The sequence below is a fragment of the Aotus nancymaae genome, unplaced genomic scaffold (genome assembly GCF_030222135.1).
Source record: "Aotus nancymaae isolate 86718 unplaced genomic scaffold, 86718_ANA_hifiasm-v0.15.2.pri h1tg000089l, whole genome shotgun sequence".
NCBI lineage: Eukaryota > Metazoa > Chordata > Mammalia > Primates > Aotidae > Aotus > Aotus nancymaae.
The window spans coordinates 12,842,957-12,861,688 of record NW_026988504.1 but is presented as its reverse complement, the minus strand read 5'-3'; the positions used below and the strand labels follow the sequence as shown (position 1 = coordinate 12,861,688).

Below are 18,732 nucleotides of genomic sequence, written 5' to 3'. Positions count from 1 at the left end.
AAATGCAATTAAGATAATTTAATTTTTTAATCCAAGTGCTTTAAGTAGGAATCAAACAGTGTGTCATATTCCTTAAGTTCTTTTGAAGTTTTGGTCAAAAGTAGTCTCATGTTGGTGTTTACAGAATCTGTTAAATAGCCCTTGCCTGCTATTATATTTGTAAATGCCTAAAAGTGACTTTACTATATTCAGACCATATGGAATATTCTATAATATCTTTCAGAACCAGAGTATTGTATCCTGTATGCACTTATGAATATGTAACTGCAAATATGGAAAAATATTTATTTTATACCCTCTCCCTTAAAAAGCTCAGGGAAAATATAGGTTTTTTTTTTTAGAATTGTATATAATCACTGAAAGGAAATGAAAGAGCTGTTTTTCTAGCTTTATTTTGACATAAATTGGAAGTGAAGAATTTTCTCCTTTTGTTTTCACCTTAATCCCTTTAAAGCTTTTTTTCTTATCAATTAAAATCTTGAAGTTTTGTTTTTGAGTATTTATTCAGAAAAGTGTGAGCTTGTGAAAATCTGCTCTCCGGTTGCCATGCATTCTCTAACATATATAATTGAATGGTTTTCCTTGTTCTTATATTTAGGTAAAACAATAACTTTTCTATAAGCCAGATGAGTTTTATCATGTGTGTTATATGGGCTGAACAGTCTTTAGGAAAAGAGTACTGGAATATCTCTGCTAAATGTTACTCTTATGTCTAGTGAGAGCCGGATCCTTAAGAAGAAAAAAATTTTTGAATGCGACTTTGTTACTTTGGTATGGAAAATGGAGATCAGCCACTCTTTATGTCAGATTGTAACCAATAAAGGAACACGAAGTACCCAAACCACAGCTGTTTTGCAGAATACATTTAAGGAATTCCTGAAATTCAGCCAAAATGAATTTAAAAGTGAACAAGGTCCAGAGTTCAATTCAAATCAAAAGAGAGAGAGAAAGAGAGAGAGAGAAAGGGAGAGAGAGAGCTTGAGTAACTAAGAGATGTAATCCTGCTTAAGTTTATTTTTAGAACATGATAATTGTGATAAATCTAAGATTTAGTCTCATACATAAAAAGACCATGACAACATTTGAAACTGGAAGGAAAGACTGCAGTGGGAGGGGAATTTAATATTCTATTTTAATGCATTTTTCTAACCAAGAATTTCAATTTTGGAGAGAGCAACAGTCTTCAAGGGGATTGAAAAATACATGTTTCTTCTGTTATATAGGCTAGTGGTGAGTACAAGTTAAGACCTGGATCTAAATTAATTGAAAATTAGAAATGGAAAAAAATATAATTTGTGGCAAAATACATAAAGGGCATGAAAAGTAAATATTTGGACCAAAACAATCCAGTTATTTTCTTTGTTAAATTTGTAAAACCCACCACTTGTCTTTACACAAGAACTTTAGTTTGAGCAGAAGAGGCTCATTGGAAGCCATCTTCAAAGTTACCTCCCACCAATTTCCATTTATAAATGGAATTGTCAAAGAAGCCTTCACTAAGGGGGTGATATTTGACCAAACACTTGGAGGTGGCGAAGAAGTGAGCAATGTAGAATTCTTGGAGAAGAGCAGTTCAGGCAGATGGAACAGTCCTAAGGCTGAGGTGTGCCTGGTTAGTTCACGAAACAGTGAAGAGGCCAGGGTGGCTAAAGCAAAATTGCAGGAGTGAGAGTAGCAAGCAATACATGAAGTCACATAGATGTGCCATATTTTTTTCCAAGACAGATACGATTCTGCAAGCTACAAGTGTCAGAGAAGGTTTTTGAGATGTTAGAAAAGACCAAGGGAAGTGTAGATTTAGACAGGTGGAAAGACAGTGAGGAGTATTGTGAATGTCAGGCTGATGATACAAGTTAACAAAATATAGACGGGAGAATGAGCAGAATTAGAATAAGCATAGGAGTAAACGAAGATAGACTCCTCTAGTGTACCCAATGGAGTAAATAAAAAGGTTTCTGAGGCCGGGTGCAGGGCTCATGCCTGTAATCCCAGCACTTTGGGAGGTTGAGGCAGGTGGATCACCTGAAGTCAGGAGATCAAGACCAGCCTGACCAATATGGTGAAACCCCATCTCTACTGAAAATACAAAAAACCAACTGGGTGTGGTGGTGCATGCCTGTAATCACAGTTATTTGTGAGGCTGAGGCAGGAGAATTGCTTGAACCCAGGAGGCAGAGGTTGCAATGAGCCAAGATGGCACCATTGCACTCCAGTCTGGGAGACAAGAGCAAAACTCAGTTTCAAAAAAAAAGGTTCTGACCATCAAGAAAGACTGTGCTGAGGATAATAACATGCTCACCAACATGAAACTTTTAAGGGAAACACCAATCTCAACGCAGAAGCCAGGCCCTCTGTAGCTTATCCCAGATGTTGTCAAGAAACAGGAGACTAAGAAATCTTAGTAAAAGTAGATTTCTTGGACAAAATATAGTAAACAGAACTAGAAGTTTTATCATCTTGGTCAGTAAACAGAACTAGAAGTTTTATCATCATTCTTTAGGTCCTATGTACCCTAGGATTTGTAATTATTTCACTCTGTTAAACACAAGGGGTGGATGGCTTTATTTTTTGTATAGCTGCTTTTAAATGAAAAAGATAGGATCACATTTTTTTCCTCACCTTGCTCCAGAACGTTCTACTCTGAAATCAAGGATTTGGATGCAAAACATACATAACATTCTGATAGAGGCTTCTCACTATTAAATGCAACTTTTGCCAGTTACCATGGCTCTACATTCTCCCCATCACAAAACTAGATATGAAACTGCCCACAGGTGTATAAGAAATGTTAAAACATCAATCATCTGAGGAAGAAATAGTCCCAAATTAAATATATCCAACAACTCCACGTAAAGGTGATTTTTACCTTACCATGTTCCAGAAAGATTACCTCAATTTCTAATTTTATTTTCCTTACACAAAAATAACTTTAAAGACTCCAAATGATTACATGGCATCAGATTGAATTTTGTAAGATTTGCTCTCCTTTTAACTGAGAAACAAATATTCAGTTTTTTTTTTTAAGAAAAATGCATGTTCTAGCAAACATGACCAAAAACACTCTTTATGTTGGTAAATTTCAATTTTTTATTATATTCCATTTTAAATCAGATCCATGTTCTCATGCAATCAATAAACATTTGTTAAGTACCACTGTACTGGACAGTCTTGGGACAAAGATGACAAAGACCCGGTCCCTGCCCCCAGTCTGGCAGAAAAAGGCACATCTGTAAATAATTAAGAGCGAATCAATGGTCCAGCACCATCACAACATAAGGTACAATTAGCACACCAACCAATTTAACTTTTTTCCAGGAAGGCAAGAGGATGATAGCCAATTTTGAGGCAGGTTACTATTGTCCTGGGTGTGCTTGAGGAATTAAGAACTTTTAGACCCTGAAATATCATTTATACTATGAACTCTATTGCAAGATTTCCCACTGTTAGAAACTCACTCTGACAGTTCTCTTAAAACTTTCTTTTTTCTACTATAGTTTGGTTATTAGTCAACAATCTCTAGAGAAACAGAAGAAATAGGATACAGGAGAGTGAGAGGGAGAAAAAGACAAGAGTGATCTTAAGGAATTGGCTCAAGCGATTATGGTGGCTGGCAAGTATGAAATCTGTAAGGTGGGCTGATAGAAATTCTAGTTAGAGTTGACATTGCAGTATTGAGTTCAAATTTGCAGAGTAGGCCAGAATTGGAAACTTAGACAGCATTTGTGTGTTACACCTTTGAAGCAGAACTTCTTTTCCAGGAAACCTTGGTTTTTGCTCTTAAGGCTTTGCTCTTAAGGCTGATTAGATAAGGCCCATCTACACTATGGAAGATAATAATTTGTATCTAATATGTTTCTTTCTAGCAATATCCAGACTGGTGTTTGATCAAACAACTGGGTGCCAGAGCCTAGCCAAGTTGACATATAAAATTAAACATCACAGTAACAGAATCCAACTTCATCCTGATTGTCTTTTGCCATTCGGTTATTAGATATCATGTATTTCAAGCTTCCATTTCTATAAAATAAATTAAGAACAATACCTTAGTAATCATATAAATATTAAATTTCATAAAATGGATCTGCCTAAAATACCATCAATTGTATATAGAAGTATCTGTTAATTTAATACAGCATTTTTATTTTATTATTTATTTTTAATTTTATTTTTGTAGATGGAGTCTCCCTCTATTGCCCAGGCTAGAATGCAGTGGCACGATCTTGGCTCACTGCAACCCCCACCTCCCAGGTTGAAGCAATTCTCTTGCCTCAGCTTCCCAATGAGCTGGGATTGTAGGCACCCACCACCACACTCAGCTAATTTTTGTATTTTTAGAAGAGATGGGGTTTCACCATGTTGGCTAGGGTGGTCTCGAACTCCTAGCCTCAAGTAGTCTGCCCACCTTGGCCTCCCAAAGTGCTGGGATTACAGGTGTGAGCCACCACTCCCGGCAATACAGCAATTTTAATGCTATAGCTTTTTTTGTAATGCAACTTGGTTAAAGTGAAAATAATTTTTTAATTGAGGTAAAGAATAAGTTATTTTTGAGACATTGATAATCCAACCTTCTAATGACGTTGCCTCCTCTTCCATTAAAATCACTATCCATATCATATATTTTGGCTGTTATATAATTTCCTCCATGTTTTCTTGTAGTTCATATGGATGAGTCCTACCTCTGAATAATCATGTTCACTGCAGTAGCAACATGCCAACATCTCTGAGAAGCCATGAGATTAACCTGGTATATCTTTTAGAAGCATTAATTTCACTCAATGATTTGGATGGGGAGTAAAAAAACTAATTTAACTGATAAGCACTTTAAAAATTATTTTCATAATGCAGGTATGAATATATATCCAACAAAAATATATATTTATATTTAAGACTAAAAGAAAAAAAAATCATAAGACTGTGGAATATTTCGAGCTCAGACCCAGTCATTTGTCTTATATTCTCAAATACCCCCAGATTTGGGGTAGTAATAGGGGTAATTCTGTTTTGTAAGGTTTATTTTTTTTAATGGAAAATTTTGAGAAGTACTATTAAAGGATGATTTTTGTGAGGCAAAATTCCTGGGTTTGGTTACTACTTGATTAGTTAGTTGGCTCTGCACCAGAAAAATATCTACTCACCCACAAACTTGGCCAGTCTTTTCACAACTATGTGCTCTCCTCATCTCATTTGAAGCTAAGCCAAACAATGGGTAATTCAGGACATTCTGTCTCTACTTTGGGAAAATAATCTAAAGTAAGCTCACAGAACAAGGTACCTGCCCTAATGGCTGAACTGCAAAGTTGTTCACTAGATCTCTGATTCAAGGTTTTCCTATACTGAAGACAGCACCTGGGGCCTGATGAACTACGACTTAATAGCTCTCACCAATCAGCCAGTGCAAGATACACTTAGCCGTATTTGATGAACGAGTTAGGTTATTAAACTGACCTCTTAGTGTTCTTGTAATATGATATTGAGTTCTATTTATTTATTTTATTGAGAAAGTAAAATCCTTCCCAGACTGGCAACCAAAATTTGGGAAGTTGCCAGAATATTAGAGATGTTGAGTTATGCACCAGGATTGTCACATCAAGAACGCTCTTTGTTTTGTAACTTGCCTTTCATTTGGATCAGAATTGAGCCAATTTGTGGGTGGTTCAATCTCACACCCAAGGAGAACATGGTGTGGATAATTTGAACAAATTCTCTAAGACTTATGAGTTACACACATTTAAATTTAGGCTTTATGGGAATGGGAGGTGGCTTCATTTCCTCATGACTAAAATTTTATTTAACTGTGTTAGATAACAACATTGAGCTGAAGATAAGATTAGGCCATTTGCACTTGGAGGTTAAAAGCTAAAGAAACATTCAGAGAGACAAGACTGAACAAAGCAAATCACAAACAAACAGACCCAAACAAAACCAAACAGAAGAAAATGCACTTTCCATGTGCAGGAATCAAGTACAATAGAAATCAGGACAATATTTTTATGCATTATATTGCTGTAGGCAGAATATTGTTTGTGTGTTTCTGCAGTATTGTGTTAGCTCATCCCCGTTTTTGCTGTTGTAAACAGTGGGTACTGTTTCTCGAGTTGTGTATGGATTTTGGTTGTGCTCTGTTGGGGTAGCTTGGGCAACAGCAGCACAGGGGTATAGAGTGAGCAGAGTTAGCAGGTGAGAAGTCCAAAATTGTGTCCTTGAGACGTTAATTGTTCAGAGTCACCATGCTGTGTGTGTGTGTGTGTGTGTGTGTGTATGTAAAATAAGTGTCTATATTAATTATTCACAAAGTAATACCATGGTAATTGCTATACCATGAATACAATATTGCAGACCTGGTTATTTTAGGCATCAAAATAATAGCATTCAGTGACTATGCTGCCACTAAACAGAGGGTTGTCGTCTTTTACACCTTGGTTTCACGAATTGAACAAATATTCTTTCCTTTCTTCTAATAGATGAACAGTGATTCATTCTATTGGTCACTAGGCATGTAAAGATTAGTCCATCAGTTCTGTGACATTGAGAAAGTCAAAAAAAAAAAAAAACTAGCAAAACAGGACACTCACAGAAAAAAACAACTGTGCCTGAGAAATCAAGAGAAGCTTTATAGTGGAAGTAATATAGTACTTAGGTTTTATCTAGGAGGAAGAAAAGTTGTCTGCCTAATTAAAAAGAGCCTAACAGATTTGGGGAAATGTGAGAAATTCACTGTTCAGAGTGTAGGGTTTTTGGTGTGAAGATAAAAGCAGAGTGCTGGGGTGCAGGGGAATGGAATATAGAAGTGAGTATGACCTAGATAGTAACTTATATGGGAGAATGATTTTAGTGTCCATTTCTAGGCCCTCAAATCACTTGAAACTATAGTTCTAATACTGAACTCTTTTCCAGTTACCTGGGACTAATTCTAGAGAGGAGAATTTAATCGAAAATGTGAAGGACAGAGAAGAAATACAAGCTAATTAGTGTTTTCCTACTTATCAAAGACCATTGGTTCAGAGGTAAGGTTTTTCCGAGAAATCGAACTACAGCTAACACCAAAAACGTGATAATTGCTTGTCAGGGCTCTCTCCTTTTTTAAAGTTGCCCATTTACTGTGCTTTATACATTGGTATTAACTTGCTGCCACTATCTTTATGGAGTAGGTGGCCAGAACAGCTTTTCACACCTGGATGGAGTGCTTAAGATGGTAGTAGGGATTCACCTACAAAGACTCCGTTCTTCTACATACTAGAGGATGAGTAAGATAGACTAAAAGAGGCATTGTGGATCAGTAGAAAAAACACTGGACCTGAAGTCAGGAGTTGCTATCTTCCTATTATCATACATAAATTATTATTTGAAAGTAAGTAATTCTGTCATCAGTTTCTTCATCTATAAAATAAAGAAATTTCTCTCATTCATTTACACATTCCCCCAACAAACAGTTAATAGGTTTGAACAGTCAAGGTTTGATAAGAGAAGCATAACTATTTGGCAAATAAGCATATACATATATATACACATGAGATTAATACATGCAAATGAACTTTGGAAGTTATATATATATATATAATTGAGAAGGAATCTTGCTCTATTGCCCAAACTAGAGTGCAGTGGCATGATCTCAGTTCCCTGCAACCTCCACCCTCCAGCTTCAAGCCTCAGCTTCCCAAGTAGCTGAGATTATATATATATTATAATATATATAATATATGTGTATATAATTATAATGTATATATGTGTATATAATTATAATATATATAATATATGTGTATATATTATAAATATATTATATATAATATACATAATATATGTGTATATATATTATAATATATATATAGCAGGTGAGAAAGAGAAGTCCAAAATTATGTGTATATATAATATATATCTCTATATATTATATAAAATATATAGTGAGATATTTATGTATTATATATAAATATATAGGGAGTTACAATAAACCTGCATTGTATGTTTGTGTGTATACATACATATATACATATGTGTGTGTATGGTCATGTGCTGCACAATGACAGCTTGTTCAACAATGGAGTGCACATATGATGGTGATCCCATAAGATTCTAAAACCACATTTTTACTGTACATTTTCTATGTTTAGATAACACAAATACCATTGTGTTACAACTGTGTGCAGTATTAGTGCACTCACATGCTGTACAGACTTGTAGCTTAGGAGCAATAGGCTATACCATCCAGCCTAGGTGTGTAGTAGGTTATACTATCTAGGTTTGTGTAAATACACTCTGTGATGTTCAAACAATGTCAAAATTGCCTAATGATGCATTTGACAGAATATATCCTCATTATTAAGTGACACATGACTATATACTACATGACATATCATAAAAATTTGACTTTACACAGCTGGTCACATAGTCTATGTGATGCTGTCATCCCTATACCTGGCACTGGAATCTGAAGTTGTAGGGCAGACAATTGGAAGGACATATGAGTGTGAAGTGGAGGAAGATAGCATATTGAAACTATCTTCATATCTTCATATTGAAGATAGCATAGTGAGGATTAGCTAGAAGCCACCAGGATGAAATGAAGCCCATGTGGGTGTCTCATGGCTTTTGAGCCTCCAACTTGATAATGGGGGTGGCCATCAGCACAGTACCCTCCCTCTGTAACACAGGAGCCATAGAAACTGAGAGAGGAGACCAGCAGGACGTGTAGGCACAGTGGGCTCACCTGCCGATCCACACCCAGAATGTGTACCAGTATATCAGTGACAACCTGTGTGGGCTGCTTGAGTACCTCGTGCCCTACAGTGACTTGCTGTGAAAAGAATATGGCTTTGAAAAGAATATTCACTTCCACCTTACATAAGTCATGCAAAATGACTCCCATGGCCCAAACTAACCTGAAACTATGAAGGGAATAGAATTCTGAGACATGTAGTTTTGATTAGCTAAATTGGTACAATCCAAATATACCACATCTGACACTTCCATTCAAAACAAAAAACAAATAATAGAGACATAGTCCCTGCCATCAAAGAGTCAACTAAATGGTCGAAGAGAGTCATAATCCACCTGATGTGTGTTATGATAGAATGGCTTGCTTCTTTTACAAACATAAAATGAGATTAATACATACAAACGAGCTTTGGGAGTGTTAAACTTTTAATAATTTTTCAGAGTCTCGTGTTGACTTATCTGATGTTTGATTACCTCTATTTTTAAAAGCAAAACACAAAGGAATCAATTTATGGTAGGCGTTTTAATAAGTTTGGATTCTGTAAGATTCCCTGGTCTTTGTTTCATTTCCCCCGGTAGAGTGGTGGTGCTGAATGGATAGCAACCAAGTCCCTACATTAACCCCAATCCTTTAGCTAATGGAATTACACTGACTTTTCTAATCCATCAACCCCTTTCCACAGGTGTTTGCCCCACTTTCATATAGCTTATCTCTCTTTTAAGCTGAGGAAAATGACAGAGATAGATTAAGAAACACTAGTAAAATTCCTTGACCACTAATAATAATAATAAAATTAAAAGATAGGAAATAGACCCTCAATATATTATACCAAACCTGCATCATGAAAACTACTTACTTATAAGCACCATCTTCTATAAATTTTTCTTCTATTTCTTTCTCAGATTGTGTTTTCACATCTTTCATCTTAATCTTTCTCAGTTTATCTTCCTTCAAGGCTACTTAGTTGGATAGATCTTGTGTATTTCAAAGACTCCATATTTTCTCCATATCATGAAGATAGTGTCACAATGACAGGTGACCTCATCATCTTGTTAAAGGATGTGTTTCCACATCTCAAATGTTCTGTCACCAAAGTCACAAAAATAAGGTATTTCTGAATCTTTCATGGACCATATGCGACTACATGAAGAAACTTATACAATGCTCACCTACCAATAACAAAGGAACATGTGTCATTTTGCAGCAGACATATTTTCAATTTATTTTTAAATTTCACAACACAGAGTTCTAAACATGTGCCTGCATCATTTTAAATGCTTTAAAAATATTGATTCAGTCTTCATAACAGACTTCACTTTTACAGATAAGGAAACAGAGGCACTGAGAAGTCATGTGATGTTCTGAAGTCACACAGCCAGTAAATGATATAGCTAGATTTGAACTAGGTAGTCATTATAGTAAAGACATGGGCTTTTAACCAGTCGTGTATGTCCTCTAAAGAACTTCAATTCCCTGTAAATTCATATCTGTGTTATTATTGGGGATGCTAAGTTATATTAGCACATTCTTTGGATTGTATGCCCACCAGTCAAGACACATTTGTACATAACTCCAAGTGAAATGCTGAGAAATGCTCGGGCATTGAAATAATAATGGACAATCAAACCCTACAACTTTGATTATGTTCTATGCCTCTGATTATTGATATTATTGAGGTATTCTATTTCACACATCAACTACTAACTTGTTCTTTCTCTATCAAAGCATTTAAGGAATAAAAAAAGCAAACCAGAGAATATCTTTACTTTGTTTAATGGGTGGAACACTAGCTGTTCCAGCACAAGAATTTGTTATTTCCATCAAAATCAATAAACACAAACAGAACTTTACCAACAAAAATCAATAAAGATTTCTCTCTATTGAGCACAGATAACACTAAATCTAAGAAAAGTAACGTTTTATAGATGGGGGGGAAATGCAGCCATTCTTTATGGTCCTAATGACATATGGAAGTTTGTTGCCTTTTATGCCAAATATTGAACTGTGACACCGTTTATTTGATAGGGAAAATGTCAACAAAATTAGAGACCAACATGCCTTGAGAGGTTTCTTAGTTTAAAGTCTTTACTTAATTAATTCAAGAGAATATAAATATCATACAAATATTGATTTGTTAGAAATACTGCTCTTGATATGGAAATACAATGAGAATTTTTATGATAAAGTAGAAAAAATCTTAATTTTTATTTTTTATTACAATTAGTTAATGAAGAGTAACAATGGTCTGAAGTTGTCGGCTAAAATATTTTGTTTATCATTTATTGCCTAGTACATTCTGTATTTCATTGGTTCAAAGCGCATATTGCTAATAAAGTCAAACTTATGTTTTCAGACAGAGCACCAAACAAAAGCCAGAGGTGATCATAAGAAAATTGTATTTTTAAAGGTAAAATGTTTTCAGTGTTTTGTGAATAAAAGAAAACGGCACTGCTTAAGATGAAAAGCTGTTAAGAGAGTTTACTAATCAAGAAATTATTGTATCGAAATGGTAATTTATTCACCATTTGTTTCAACATTCATGGAAGAATGCCTCTTGAAGAAATAGGATGTTTACTTTTTACGTTGGGAAAAAAGTATTAGAAAATATTTGGCAGTTTTCTGATCCTAGAAACGATTAGTGCATTCATGTTGAGGATGACTGGGCTTCTGAAGGTCCTAATAAACTTCTTTTTAGTGTTTGGCATTTCCTTTTACGTAATTGCAGCTTTTAAACTAGAGATCAGATCATACACTGGCATATTTTTGTTAGTCTTGTTTTGTTTATCGTTGCTACTTTTCTGATTTGATTCCTAGTGAAAATAACAAATATTTATGGTAGCACTTTGGAACTTAAACAAGTCCTTTACATCGATTTTCACATTTTATCTTTAAAACAACTCTGTGAGAGTAGAGAAAGTAGTAGTAGAATTCTTATGATAGCAATGAGAATACTAAGACTCAGATAAATTAAGTGATCTGTTAGTATATGATGGTTAGGGAAACTCAGATTCCAGGGTTTCAATTCCAGTATCTGTTTTCCTTTCATTTACCATCCAACCACTACAGTGTCCTTTTTCCTCTTTTACTTTTGTCATAAAAAAGTCTTAAGGAGGCTGGGTGCGGTGGCCCCCGCCTATAATCCCAGCACTTTGGGAGGCTGAGGTAGGCAGATCATTTGAAGTTGAGAGTTTGAGACCATCCTGGCCAACATGGTAAAACCCCATCTCTGCTAAAAATACAAAAATTAGCCGGGTGTGGTAGTGCACCCCTGTAATCCCAGCTACTCGGGAAGCTGACACTGGTGAATCACTTGAACCCACGAAGAGGAGGTTGCAGTGAAGCTGAGATCACCCCACTGCACTCCAATCTGGGCAACAGAGCAAAACACTATGTCTCAAAAAAGATAAAAAAAAGGAAAAGATAAAAAAGGTTTGAAAACCAATGGTCTAGGCCAAGGTACTTTATCTTAGGGCAGTGGTTTCCTTTTTGTCACCAGTGATCGGTTTTCTAGAAGGCAATGTTTTCATGGATAGAGGAGAGAGGGAGAATAAAACTGTTCCATCTCAGATCATCAGGCATTAGTTAGGTTCTCAAAAGGAGCGCGCATCCTGGATCCCTCACATATGCAATTCACAAAACGCTGCCAATGATCTGACAGGAGGCGGAGCTCAGGTGGTAAAGCTCGTTTGCCTGCTGTGCTGTTCACCTCTTGCTTTGTGGCCCAGTTCTAACAGGCCGTGGACTTATATGGGTCCCTGCCCTGGGAGTTGAGGATCCCTGTCTTAGGGATATTGGGGCAATGAAATTGAAACAACTAACTCATAACAGGCACTTTAGAAATGGTAACATTTCCAGGGGATTAAAGCTTGTCACCAGGATTAATTCCAAATTATTCATTAAATTTTGTCCTCTATGGAAAGAAAAAGTTACCTCTTTGGGGTAACTTATGGTACACTTTGACTATATTCAAAATGGCTACTGGCTGCCTTTGAAAAAAAAATCAAATAAAGCCAAGTGATTTTTTTTCTACCTAGGAACCTTAGAAAAGAATCAAGGAGGTGGCATGACCTATTTATTTAGGTCATTCTGACTGTTGTACCACAATAGCTTTGCCCAGTGGCCAATTTTAGTCCTATGGCTTAAATTACTTAAAATATGTAGATCTAATATGGCTTGTTAATATAAAAATCCTCCGTTTAAAAGTCAATTCAATTTAAAATTGAACCGAATTTAAAATTGACTTTTAAAAAGTCAAATTCGATTTTAAAACGTAATGAGAAAAGGTTTTTCAGTCTCATTTTCACCAGAATATATGAAAGTTTTCTTTCTTTTGCTTTTCTCATTTTGTAACCAGCTACTTTGGTCCTATGTTGCTATATGGAGCACAGGGGCACAAACAGGCAAGTCAAGCCAATTTCTTCTTCTGATCCCTTATATGTCCTCTTCCTGGACCTATAAATGGTTTCAATTTAGACAGTAGTTGTTATGGACCAACTCTGTGCCAGGTACCATGCCGTACACTTGGGGCCACGCTATCCTCATTTATTTAACTCTTTTTCTGGGGAATATTCTACAGCAGAAATTTTAGGGTCTAAGCCACTTCAGTTGGCCCTGTAAGTTTTTATTTTTAAATTAATTTAAGAGTTTGCATAATTTGCATGTGAGTTTTAACTAGTAGAAAAGAGAGAAACAGTTATGTTTACTTTTATTTAACTCTCAGCATTTCCAGATTCCTGGAGTTGAAAAACACCACCCAAAGCCATTTAAAAATTTTGTTTGTTTGTTTGTATGTTTTCGTAGTTCCCAAAGGTGTGATTCATGACTTGAAGGAGACAGGGAGAAAAACATAATGCCTGCAGTTACTGAAGCATAAAACTACAGGGTTTCCATAGCTGCTGCAGTCTATAACCCAAGGGCACGGTATTAAACAAGCTTAACTTGCTAGGAAGGAGGGAAAATATTTAGCTATAAACTACACTTACAAATGCCTGTGACATTTTTTCAAAAGGTTACCACATCTCTGTTTATCAAATTTATATGTACATAAAAAGATTCAAAGTTAGTTACTCCGGTATTTACAGAGAACACACAGCTCTGACTAACTCTGTTTAGAATCTCTAATTATATCACACTCAAAATAAAGGTAGACCTTGCTAACACTTTGGCAATAACTGCTTCCACCACTGTCAGGTCTAAGCTTACATTATGCACTGCTGCTTTAAACAAAAAAAGGTCTTGATAGGGGAACTGGTATAGTCCACTTCTATCCAGCCTCAGCGGTCTCACTGCACCTCAAGGACACTGTTAAATCATTTGCCCAAGCATTAATTTTTTTAGCCTCCACTCCAGATTTAATCACTTACTTATCTTCCTGCCAAAGTATTTGTGCTGGTAAAACAGGGCAACTGGGATCTAGGCAGAACCTGCTGTTTCTGCTACTGTCCAAAGAAAGGGTCGGGGACGGAAAGGCTGATGGCAGTGGATTTTGTAATTGAATGGGGGTAATTGTTCTGGGTTTTTTGTTTTTCCCTTTAAAGAAAATTCTACAGTCTTGAAAACTCTGAGATAAGGAGAAAAGCTGACCTAAAAACACTGTCATCTCACAAAACTTGAGCTAGTAGAAAACAGATCACCTTTGTTACATTTTGGCTGGATAACATTGCACACATTATTTGGGTAATTGAGGTCAATGGAAACACTTGGACTTTATTTTTCCAGGTACTTTTCTTCTCTAGCCTGAGTTATGAACCTCATTCTGGCACAGAGTCCTACTTACAGAGTGTGTTGCCAATTCATTGGGTGCATTTAGTAAGTTCATATGATAGACATTTAAAAACCCAAGAGTATAATTTTGCATGGTCAGGCTCTATAGTTTCTCTTCAGTATTTTTTGATTTATCTACCCAGATTAGCAGGGATATATGAAATAGTGCACAATACTGCTAAACCTCTTAGATCACCTGAAAAATTAAAGTGTCAACCATTTTGTTTACCTCAATTGCCAGGGATGTAAGAAAAACATTGCTCAGAAATATTCTTTAGGACACGGGTGGCTATGAAACAAAGATTCAAAATCCTTAGCCTAAGTGTTGAACGTCTTTCCAGTTTTGACCCAGTTTGACAAAATTTTGGCCTTCTCTGCCTCCACTTCTCTCATATGACTCCAGCCTTCCCACTTTACAAAAATGTCTTGTTTCTTTCTCCCATCTGGAGAATATAAGTTGTCTCCTACTTGACTTTTATCCATCTAAGTGTGTCTTTCAAAGAGATAGCCCAATTCACCTTTCACACAACACCTTTCCAGAAGAATTACACCAATCATGAGTAGGTCCTTCTCAGAACTCACTGATGGTGTCTACTTCCTCTCCTATTCATCTGACCGTCATCTGTGACTATTTCCCACTCATTTGACTGTTAACTAAAACAAAACTGAAGTCAAAACACAATTTAAGTGATAAGATAATTTCCTGTTTGTTGTATCTTGCCTTCTAAATAGCTTACTAACTTCCTGTGGGCTAGAATCATGTCTTATACATCATAAATTTCCCAACAATCAGCTACTCTCCAACACAGTGCAGGGAGGCCTGTGGAATCGTATTCATTTGTGGGGGCGGGCAGGGGGGTCAAAGAATCAAAATATAGGCTTAGGGATATAAATAATGGGATTTTCTCTTCCATGGGATTTGCTGCAAATGAGTTGTAAACATGTAGTATTTGTTTGGGGCCCTCCTTCCACTCAGCACCCCAGCTTGTTTCCTAGTACACACACACACACACACACACACACACACACACACACACACACACACACACACCCCCCTCCTTCTGATGCTTCTATTGCATCGAGTCTACTGGTTGCAGAATATAGTTTTCTGCTATTGTCTCAGATAAGCCTTTAGTTTCCTGCTATTACCTAGGTAGGGCTTCATTAGACACTTAGGGACAGCTTTGCTTGAATTGAGCACATTCTCTTGAATCATCCTGATCTACTTTATCAAGAGTCACCTCTCCCTTACTTATTTCCCAGGTAATATTTATATTTAATTTGGGAGTGTGAGTTTATCAGCCTATACAAGTGAATGTTAACATTCACTTGTCCTGTGACAGCTTGGGTAAGAGCTGTAATTTACTGTGGATGTAATGATTATTTGCATTGCATATGCTTTGCCTCATTCACAGGGCAGAAAAACAAATGCTATACAACACCAAAAAGTCTAAAATTTGTTCTGCACTATAAATAACAGAATCCTAAAATATTTATCTAAAAGCACATTGGGATGAACCATAGCAAGTTCCTAATTTTGTTTTTCATTTTGTTTTTATTGCTTTATGAGTCTTAGTTTCCATATAGGATCAAAATGACTCAAATAACATCTTTTTTTTTTTTTTTTTTTTTTTATTGCATTTTAGGTTTTGGGGTACATGTGAAAAACATGCAAGGTTGTTGCTTAGGTGCATACGTGGCAGTGTGATTTGCTGCCTTCCTCCCCTTCACCCATATCTGGCATTTCTCCCCATGCTATCCCTCCCCAATTCCCCACCCCCCCGCTGTCCCCCCCACTCCCCCACAACAGACCCCCATGTATAGTGCTCCCCTCCCTGTGTCCATGTGTTCTCCTTGTTCAACACCCGCCTATGAGTGAGAACATGTGGTGTTTGATTTTGTGTTCTTGTGTCAGTTTGCTGAGAATGATGGTTTCCAGGTTCATCCATGTCCCTACAAAGGACGTGAACTCCTCGTTTTTAATGGCTGCATAATATTCCATGGTGTATATGTGCCACATTTTTCCTGTCCAGTCTATCATCGATGGGCATTTGGGTTGGTTCCAGGTCTTTGCTATTGTAAACTGTGCTGCTATGAACGATCCTAAATATATATGCACCTAATACAGGAGCACCCAGATACATAAGGCAAGTTCTTAAAGACTTACAAAGAGACTTAGACTCCCACACAATAATAGTGGGAGACTTCAACACACCATTGTCAATATTAGACAGATCAACGAGACAGAAAATTAACAAGGATATCCAGGACTTGAACTCAGACCTGGAACAAGCAAACCTAATAGACATTTACAGAACTCTCCACCCCAAATCCACAGAATATACATTCTTCTCAGCACCACATCACACCTACTCTAAAATTGACCACATAATTGGAAGTAAATCACTCCTCAGCAAATGCAAAAGAACGGAAACCATAACAAACAGTCTCTCAGACCACAGTGCAATCAAGTTAGAACTCAGAATTCAGAAACCAACCCAGAACCGCACAGCCTCATGGAAAATGAACAACTTTCTCCTGAATGTTGACTGGATAAACAATGAAATGAAGGCAGAAATAAAGACGTTCTTCGAAACCAACGAGAATGAAGACACCACATACCAGAATCTCTGGGACACATTTAAAGCAGTCTCTAGAGGAAAATATATAGCAATAAGTGCCCACATGAGAAGAAAGGAGAGATCTAAAATTGACACCCTATCGTCAAAATTGAAAGAGCTAGAGGAGCAAGATCAAAAAAACTCAAAACCTAGCAGAAGACAAGAAATAACTAAGATCAAATAACATCTTTTAAATGAATATTTTCTACTTTTAGCCTGCATATTTAGAATTAAGGAATAAATTATATATACAGGTTTACCTTCCTCCAATAAAATATACATCCAGTGATCTGTAGGATACCATATGAAGTCAAAGTACAGCATTTTTAAGATTTTTGTCACTTCTTGACCATGGGATGTGTTACAACCTAAGAATAAGCTTATTATCTAGAATGACATTTCTGAAAAACAAACTCAGAGCATGACTTATATGAGAAGCAGTTGGTTTTTCAGTTAGAAATAATTGAAATATGTACTAGTCCATTGTATTAGTCAATAAATAGATGGATAGATAGATAGATGGACAGATAGATAGATAGGAGATGCATAATAGAAATTGGCTTATGCAATTATGCAGGCTAAGAAGTCCCACAATATGCCATCTGCAGCTGGAGAACTAGAAAAAAACTGGACTAAAATTCAGTCTGATTACGAAGGTCTGAGAATTACAGGAATCAATGGTATAAATGTTATTTTAAGTCCAAAGGTCCAAAAATCTGAAGCTCTGATGGCTGAGGGCAGAAGATGGAAGCCCCATCTCCAGAAAAAGAAAAAAAAGTTTTTCCTTCCTCCACCATTTTGTTCCATCCAGTCCCTCAACAGATTGCATGATGTCCCCCACATTAGAAAGGGCATTCTTCTTTACTCCGTCTACTGACTCAAATGCCAATCTCAAATGCCAAACATCCTCTTAGACACACCCAGAAGTGATGTTTTACCAGCTATCTGGCCAACCCTTCTCTCAGTCAAGCTGACACATAAAATTAATCAACACATCCATCAATTTGCAAAGGCTGAAAGTTGGCAAAAGATTCCTTAGAAAGGAAGAAATGGAAGAGAATCTAAACGAGATGAAATAACATTTGGATGCAAGTGTGGATGCTCTACCATATGATTTGCCTAAGGCTGCTGTGACAAAGTATTGCACGCTGGGTGGCATAAAACAACAGAAATGTATTTTCTCTTAGTTCAAGAGGCTAGAAGTCTGAGCCAAGGTCTTGGCAGGGCCTTGCTCCCTCTGAAGCCTCTAGGGAAGAATGTCCCCTTTCTACTTTTAGCTTCTGCTAGCCCCAGGCATTCCTTCCTTGTAGCAGTGCAATTCCAATGTCTGCCTTCATCTTGACATGAACTTCTTCTCTCTGTGTGTGTGTGTGTGTGTGTGTGTGTGTGTGTGTGTGTGTGTATTCAGATCTCCTGTAAGGACACCAGTCGTATTGGATTGGGGCCCACTCTAATGACTTTATTTATTTATTTTTAATATGAACTATTTTTATTTCTCTCTTTTGTTTTTAAATTATACTTTAAGTTCTGGGGTACATGTGCAGAATGTGCAATTTTGTTGCATAGGTATGCACGTGCCATGATGGTTTGCTGCAATCATTACCGGTCATCTACATTAGGTATTTCTCCTAATGCTAT

General features: G+C 36.6%; 1 protein-coding gene across 3 annotated transcripts in view; it reads left to right on the top strand.

The window, feature by feature from the left end:
• The window catches only part of KCNJ16 (potassium inwardly rectifying channel subfamily J member 16), a 58,843-nt gene that overhangs the window by 197 nt on the left and 39,914 nt on the right, over positions 1 to 18,732 (top strand). Inside the window, exons 2-3 of one of the 3 annotated variants that reach the window (XM_064369202.1) lie at positions 6,895 to 7,004; positions 11,064 to 11,117. The exons of 1 other annotated variant lie outside the window; for it this stretch is intronic. The gene's annotated coding sequence lies outside the window, so the exon portion shown is untranslated. The remainder of the gene's footprint in view (positions 1 to 6,894; positions 7,005 to 11,063; positions 11,118 to 18,732) is intronic. One more of the 3 variants, XM_012453813.3, reaches the window with a different exon arrangement.